Source organism: Plecotus auritus, assembly GCF_963455305.1.
Source record: "Plecotus auritus genome assembly, chromosome: X".
In the NCBI taxonomy this organism is placed as follows: Eukaryota; Metazoa; Chordata; class Mammalia; order Chiroptera; family Vespertilionidae; genus Plecotus; species Plecotus auritus.
The window spans coordinates 52,487,168-52,495,790 of NC_137784.1; positions in this window are offsets into that span (position 1 = coordinate 52,487,168).

The following is an 8,623-nucleotide window of genomic DNA, read 5'->3' on the forward strand; positions in this document are numbered from 1 at the left end:
GGACAAATCTCTGAAGCACTGATGAGGAAAGTCCTCAAAGACAGGCACAGGCATGTTCAAAGCAGGCTTCAGACCTTCTAGGGTCCCAGCATTTGGCCCTTTGATCATCTCGGGTCTCTGAAAGGGAAGTGAGGCCAGGGGGAATAAGTTATTCTGGGCCCTGTGATGACATGTGCCTCCAGAGACCCAAGCCTGGCCTTTTGCCATGGGGTCTCTGGGAGCCTTCTGGCTGCCAGCCATGGCACTCTGCCTGCGGAGCCTTGGGATAGGAAGAATCACTGCTTAATGGCTTCCTGCCCAGAAAGTCTCTAGAACTGCTTGCTGCTAACTCTACTGAAAGAACAGAGTTCAGTGCATCCAGAGTGTCAGGTTCAGATAGCTACACTTCTGGATCTGGAGAGGTTTGAGGATGGGAGTGACTAAAGGAAGTAAGACATAATCTCCTCAGAAGATGTTCAAAAAGGACATACACCTAGGTTTTCTGAGCTAGGAGAGTGCTGTGATGCCCTGAGTCAGGGGGATGGAAGAAATGGCCTTTGAAAACTCAGAGTCTCATTGGGGCATTACCTGACTTCCTATGGATTCCCAGGACAGCACAGGAGTTCTGGGTGGAGCTGTGATTAATGGCCAGAATGGAGATTTTTCCAGACTTACCCTGTTCTTAACCCCAAACAGGAGTCACACAATAATAGACTTGAGACTTAGAGACTTGTGACCCCACTTCTCATTATATAGCCAGGAAAGCTGAGGCCCAGAAAGGAAGGGGAATCCTGGAGGTGCCAAAGTGAATTGTGATTCCTGACTTTAGTGCAGGGCTGGAGAATGACCCCTTAACCCAGGGCCCAGAACTTCCAGTTTGAGAAGGTTTCCTAAGGCTACAGCTTTTCACCATCCACCAACTGCCTTCATACCTACCTGGGGCTCTCCTCCCTAAGACTTTTCCTTGGCACTTTTTTCACAGCCCCTGTGTGGTCTTGGTTGTAACCAGAGTCCCCCAAGGAGAACTGGTGTATCACTGGGCAGGCGGAAAGCAAGCAGGCATGTCTGAATGCAGGTGTTGGGTCTGGCTGGTGAGCACGCAGGCGGGCTGGACATTCCAAGCTTGGAAACTGTAATGTTCAGGGAATTTCAGTTGTCATTGCTGTCCAGTCCCAGCCAACTGGTTAACAGTGCCCCGTTTGAATCAGTTACCCGCCTCCTGGTCCCTCCTCCTTAGCTAGCCTCTTCTCTCCCTCCTTTCTTTCCTCCTGCCCTCCCTCAGCCAGCCCTCTGGGAGGCGCTTGGAGTGGAGGCAAGCTGAGCTCAGGATAGCCGCTGCTCTCCACTTCTCCCCTTTCTGTGCAGTGTTGGCTGATGGAGCACTGGGTCAGGGCTGACTCTCACCAAACCCCTGGTCCCCTGTAGCCTAGTCCCCAGAGAGGGAGAGGCCTGTTCCCAGCAGAACTCTACCAGGGCCCTGCCAGCTTCCGGTGCCCCACCATGCCTCTGCTGGATGTTTTCTGGGCTTGTTTCAGGAAAGTGATGGTAAGTGGCTTCCCAGCCCCAGCCCACCCACTGCTCTGGGGAGAAGGAGGCAGCTGGGGACAACTGCATGCTGGCTGGAAGGCAGATGGGCTTCTGAGACTACCTTGGCACTAGAAAGACTTGGGTTCAAGTCTCACATTGTCATTTTACCAGCTCTGTTTTCTTCTGCAGCTTTCCCAGGAAAATGAGTAGGCTAGCTGGCTCTTTTTCATAAATCTTGTCTTTTTGCTTCCCTGGCCTTGCCACTTAAGGCAACATTCTTAACCTCTTTGAGCTCCCTGCCCCCAGTTTCCTCAGCTTTAAAATGAAGACAATAGCAATACCAACTTTATAGGGTGAAGAGATTGGTGTTATTATTGGTATATTAAATGTTTACAAATATAAGTGGTAATGTGTGTAAGGTTCCTAATGTGATGACTGGTATGTGGCACCCATAATGGTAACTATTATGATTATTATTATTACTAATTTGCATCAACATTTATCAAGCACCTTCTCTGTGTTTGGCACCATTGGAGTTACCTAAAGGCACAAAGGGACATAGCTTCTGTCCAAAGAGAAGGTAGGAAAAGTGACAAATATTTATCAAGCATCTACTATATGCCAGATTCTATGCTAGACAGTCAGTTAAATATTTGCTGAGTACTGCTGTATCCTGGACTCAGGGAGTCCAGGAGCACATCAGGACCCACAGGCTGTGTAGGGCATGATTTCTGCTCTCAAGAACAAAGGAACTGATATTTACTTAGTATCCTCTATGTACCAGACATAGGCACTTTTTTTTTCATTTTTGGGATTGGTTCTTTAAAATGATTTTTTCATTAAAATAGTTGTATCTCCCTGGCTTAGTTGGTTGGAGCATCATCCCATACACCAAAAGGTGGTGGGTTTGATTCCTGGTCAAGGCACAGAGGTTTCGAGTTTGAACCCTGGTTGGGGCATGTGGGAGAGGCAACCGATCTATGTTTCTCTCTTGTATCTCTTTCTCCTCTCTCTCTCTCTCTCTCCCTTCTCCCTCTCTCTAAAATCAATTAAAAATTTAAAAAAATAGTTGCATCTTCTTACTGAGACAAATAGAAAATAGAGAACTAGGGGGATAAAAAGAACTACCATTATTATATTATTATTTTCAATACCCAGGAAAATCACTATAAATCACTATTAACATTTTAGTGTATTTCTTTCAGTTTTTTTTTTTTCATCTACAGTTCTTTCTTCATCTTTCAAAGCTGTGATTCTCCACTATGCATATATTACACTGAGTGGCCAGATTATGATCTCTGAACACATAATAATCTGGCCACTCAGTGTGTGTGTGTGTGTGTGTGTGTGTGTGTGTGTGTGTGTGTGTGTATATATATATATATATATATATATATATATATATATATATATAGGGCCTGGTGCATGAATTCATGCATGGGTGGGGTCCAGCCAGCCTGGCCAGGGGAAGGGACATGGGTGGTTGGCTGGCCTGCCTGCTGGTCGAACTCTTGGTCGAGAGGACAATTTGCATATTAGCCTTTTATTATATAGGATATACACGGACTGGCCAGATTATTATGTGTTCAGAGATCATAATAATCTGTCCACTCAGTGTATTTTGAAGGCAAATTTTAATTTTAAACATTATAAAATAGACATAATGAATGTATCAAACTACAGAGTAGACTTTGGACAAGGAGCAATACTAGGAAGTGATAAAATGAAAAAAAATTTTTGTATTCTGTAACTCATTTTATTATCAGAAGCTTCATTACCAGAAATAGAATTGCTAGAAGACTGGATGGAGAGAACAACGATTATTTGGGGCCCTCTATATGCCACGCACTGTGCTAAGTGATCTGTGTGTGCCATTTTATTTTACCTCACACAACAATCCTATGACAGGTTAGGAAACTGAGTCATGAGAGTCCCAGACACATGCCCAGAAGAGTAGGAATTTGAACCCAGATCTTTCATAATTTGGCTTAACCACACATCCACTTGTCATGACAAGGGTTTGTTGAGAATCAGTTGTTTCCCACAGAAATTTTCTTTTTCTTTATATGTATATTTATTGTAGACAGAATTAGAGATGTCTGCCATTTACCCCTCTTTACCCCGTTCCACCCAGCCTCTACTCCCCACCCCCAGGTCTTCACCACCCTATTGCCCATGTCCATGGGCTATGCACATAAGTACATACATTCTTTGGTTTATCTCTCTTCATCCGCCCAACCCTACATTTAGGTATGTCATTCTGTCCCATGCCTCCATGCTTTGGGTCTTATTTTGTTGGCCAATTTATTTTGTTCATTAGATTCCACAAATAAGTGAGATCATGTGATATTTGTCTTTCGCAGATTGGCTTATTTCACTTAGCATAATAGTCTCCAGGTTCATCCATGCTGTCCCAAAGGGTAAGCGATCCCTCTTTTTTATAGATGCATAGTATTCCATTGTGTAAATGTCCCACAGCTTTTGTATCCATTCATCTACTGATGGGCACTTGGGCTGTTTCCAAATCTTAGCTATTGTAAATAACGCTGCCATAAATAAAGGGGTTCATATATTTTCTGATTGGTGTTTCAGGGTTTATAGGATATATTCCCAGAAGTGGGATTGCTAGGTCAAAAGGCAGTTCCATTTTTAATTATTTTAGGAAACTCCATACTGTTTTCCATAGTGGCTGCACCAATCTGTATTTCCACCAACAGTGTACTAAGGTTTTCTTTTCTCCACATCCTCACCAGCACTTGTTATTTGTTAACTTAATTTATGTAGCCATTCTGACAGGTGTGAGCTGATATCTCATTGTGGTTTTAATTTGCATCTCTCTGATGATTAGTGGTTTTGAGCATTTTTTATATGTCTCTTGATGATTTGTATGTCCTCTTTGGAGAAGTATCTATTGAGGTCTTTTGCCCATTTTTTAATTGGATTGTTTGTCTTCCTCTTGTTGAGTTGTATGAGCTCCTTATATATTTTGGAAATTAACTCCTTATCAGATGCATCATTGGCAAATATGTTCTCCCCATACAGTGGGTGCCCTTTTCATTTTGATGGTGGTTTCTTTTGCTGTGCAGAAGCTATTTTGATGTAGTCCCATTTGTTTATTTTTTCTTTGTTTCTCTTGCCCTAAGAGATGTATCAGCAAAAAGTCTGCTAGATTTTACTGCCTATGTTTTCTTCTAGGATTTTTATGGTTTCCTGGCTTACATTTAAGTCCTTTATCCATTTTGAGTTTATTCTTGCGTATGGTGTAAGTTGGTGGTCTAGTTTCATCTTTTTGCATGTGTCTGTCCAGTTTTCCCAGCACCATTTCTTGAAGAGACTATCTTTACTCCATTGTATGCTCTTGCCTCCTTTGTTAAATATTAATTGACCATAATGGTGTGGGTCAATTTCTGGGGTCTCTGTTCTATTCCATTGGTCTATATGCCTGTTCTCGTGCCAGTACCAGGCTGTTTTGATTACATATGTTATTTTTATTCTGATTTGAAATTCCTTTAGCTCAAATTTCCCCTAAGGCATATTTTAAAGTTTGTGTAGTATGTCATCAAGTTAATTTGCTGCAATTCAGTTAACCATTGCCTTAATATTTTAAAATTAATTTTTATTTTTTAAATCATGGTTTTAAATAATATTACAGTAAACATCGTTTGAGTCCTTTTTTTGTAGTGATTCCCAAAGATTGAATTTCTAAGCTAAAAGGGTATGACCAATTTTTTATGGCCCTGGATATGATGACCAAATGGTTTTATCAAGAAGGTTTCACTGGCAGTGAATGAGCTCCGAGGCTATGGTTATCTGTCCTTCAGAGGGCCAGCTGACAGCTCTCAGGCAGTAAGACCAGTGGGCAGCTGCTAAACATGCCTCCAGACAGAAGGGGAAGTTAAGCCATCAAACATCTATTGGTTGGACAGTGGCTAAGCATTTGGGGTCAGTGCTGCTCCTCTGCCCCCTTACAAGGTCATCTATGATTTGAGAGGTGCCAATTTGGTAACTGAAAGCCTTTGAGGTCTATAAGGTAGAAAGGATGATGCTCCAAGTGAGGACTAAACAGTGATCCCACCAATTTATTAATTGTGGTGGTAATCTTCACCGCAAACCATTGTTTTCCTGCTTTTATAGATGGAGAAAGGACCTTAGGAGCTACTGAGAAATGTTTACAAGGTCACTCAGGTATGACTGATAGAGCTGGGGTCTGAACTTCTAAGTCCACACTTTTCTTGACACTGTATGGCTTTTCACATTTCAACTTAGTAGGAAGACTTTCAAACAACTAGCTTGACTATGAGAGGATGAATGTAAGTCTGGGACCCTTGGAAGTAAAGATCACTTCCAGTGGAAAGGACTTGGAAAGGTTTCATAAGAGGTCACATTTGGACTGAGACTGAGGCTTGAAGGAAGAGAAGAATTTGTCGGTCCAAAAAGGGGAAAGGACATTCCAGGCATGCCTGGCAGAGGGAACTTCGTGAGCAAGAGTCTGGAGGCAGTCAAGTGGTGATGGGTTGGGGAAAGGGCTGGTTTCATGATGTGCCTCAAGTGCAGGGTTTGAGGGGAGAGGATCTAGAGAGAGAGAACAAGAGGCTGCCTCCCATAGGGTTTGGAATTGATTCGTGGGTTTGTGATCCTAACCTAGAGGGGGTCCCAAATGAGATTTTCACTAATCTGCAGAGAAATGAGAGAAAAGTGGAGATAATGCAGTGCAGTATGGGGTTCAAATGATCTTTCTTTAATGAAATAGGAGTAAGAGATTTTTAAAATTCTCTGATCTAAGAAAAATGAAAATATTTGTAACTTCTGACTGTTCCCCTATTTAATTATTTAAACACTAGAGGCCTGGTGCATGAAATTCATGCGTGGGTACAGTCCCTAGGCCTGGCCTGCGATCTGGGCCATCTTCCCCAGCAGCCCACAGCCGGCCCCGCCCCCTGCTGCCACCCACCCCCCATTCCCCTTTTGCCATTGGGTGATTGGTGCCTGACGGCCAGGGGAAGGGACTGAGAGGTCAGCTGTTCCTGCCCGCTCACTGGCCCCACCCCTGCCACGGGTTGCCCTCTGTGCGTGGGGCAACCGGCGGGGCGGGGGCCTTGGCCTGGCACCACCTGCATTCCCCACCACCCACCCCTGGTTCCCCATTTGCCATCAGGTGATCAGAGCCTGCTGGCTGGGGAAAGGGACTGAGAGATGGTCAGTGCAACTCATAGTGACTGGTCCAGTGGTCGTTCTGGTCATTCCACCTTTAGGGTCAATTTGCATATTACCTTTTTATTATATAGGAATAGAAGCCTGGTGCACGGGTGGGGACCAGCTGGCCTGCCCTGATGGGGGCCCTGGATCCAGGTGGGGGTCTCTGCTGGGGGGGCGGGGCCAGCTGGGGTGAGGGGCCACAAGCAGTTTGCAGGCTGGCCACGCCTCCATCAGGGTGGGGGTCCCCACTGGGGGGCAAGGCTGGCCTGGGCAAGAGGCCATGGTGTTCTGGTCTCTGTTCATTCCAGTCGTGATGGCATTGTGGTCGCTGGAATTTTATATATATAGATTGTCTTCCCCATCCATGAAATTCCAAAGTCTGAAGACTGTTGCATTAGGGGCCAGGGAAATTTTAATAAAGTATGGATATAATTAAATGGATGGTTCTAAGGAAAGTGTTCTAGCAGTCTCAGGTAACAACAATGTGGAAGGGTCCACATGGTGATATGGAGTCAAGTAAGGTAGCTATGATGGCAGTGAGGATGGGTATGGAGGATAGGTCTAATGATAAGGATAGGGCAAGGGGAAAGTGAAAGTGCTTGAGAGGTTTGATGCCCGAATGGCACTACCACCACCCTGGCCAACCATTTTGGGTGCCTGACATAGATTTAAATCCCTTTATGCTCATTACCCCAATCTTTTTAGACTCCCAGAAAACATCCCCAGCCCGTGCTAACCTCTTAGAAATTGTTGGGGTAAGAAAACCCCAAGAAAGGCCAGGGACCTCTAGCCCAGGTCCTAGACACTAGCACTCACACACACATTAACTCATGTGTATATTACACAAACAGAATGTACACATATGTTTGTGCACACTCTCAGCTACACATACACATGCCATTCAAGCTTGCATACACACCCACATAGAGACAAACACATGCAAATGCACATGCACACATAGACAATGCACAGACATAAACATGTAAACTCTCATACAAATGCCTGTATGCACATACAGAAGTAGGCACACTTGCACACTAACACATGCCTTCCCATGTATAAGCACAGCATGCAGACAGACATGGACCCAGGAACATATACAAAATTATGTAGACATACAGAAGCATGCACCCAGTGTAAAGACATGTACATGCACATGTACATACAGGGCTGTGGCAGATGCCAATCAACACTTGGTTAGATCTCAGGGAAAGGAGGCAGCCTGCCAGACCACCACACACACTTGAGTTTTGTGTTTCCTTTTCCAATGCTACTGCTTTGAGGCCCCAGTCAGATAGGCAGGCCTTCTGGGCTTGTGAGCCCAGTTGAGGCATGGACTACTCTTAGTTTCCTTCCCTCTCTGAGCCAGGATCCTTTGCGAGCAATTGCATGGCAAAGAGGGTCATGGCTGTGACAGTCTGCCATAGCTGAAAGGGCCCTTTTAGATAATCTAATTCAACCTTCTCGGAGTTCTGATGGGGAAACTGAGTCCCTGGCATCCCACACCATATGGAGCTCTCCCTCAGCTGGGGAGGCATGAGGAGTGGAGAAACAGAGAAACTTGGGTTTGAATTCCACATCCCTACCCCCACTCAACACACACACACACACACACACACACACACACACACACACACACACTAGTTGTGTGCCTTTGAGCAAGTCCTCTCAGTTTCCTACTCTGCAAAATCAGTGCCTGCCTCACAGAGATGTCATAAGGATTTGGGGAAGTTGTCTTTAAAGTAACTGGCATGAAGTGGGTGGTCAACACACATGACTTGTTAGAAGCAGATTTCTGAACTGTACACAGAGCACCAGAGCAAAGAACAAGGATTATTCCATATTTGGAAACTCCAGGGTTAAGGTCTCAGGTCATATCTGCTCTTTTGCTACAGCCTCCACCCCCAGCTCTCTACTCTGG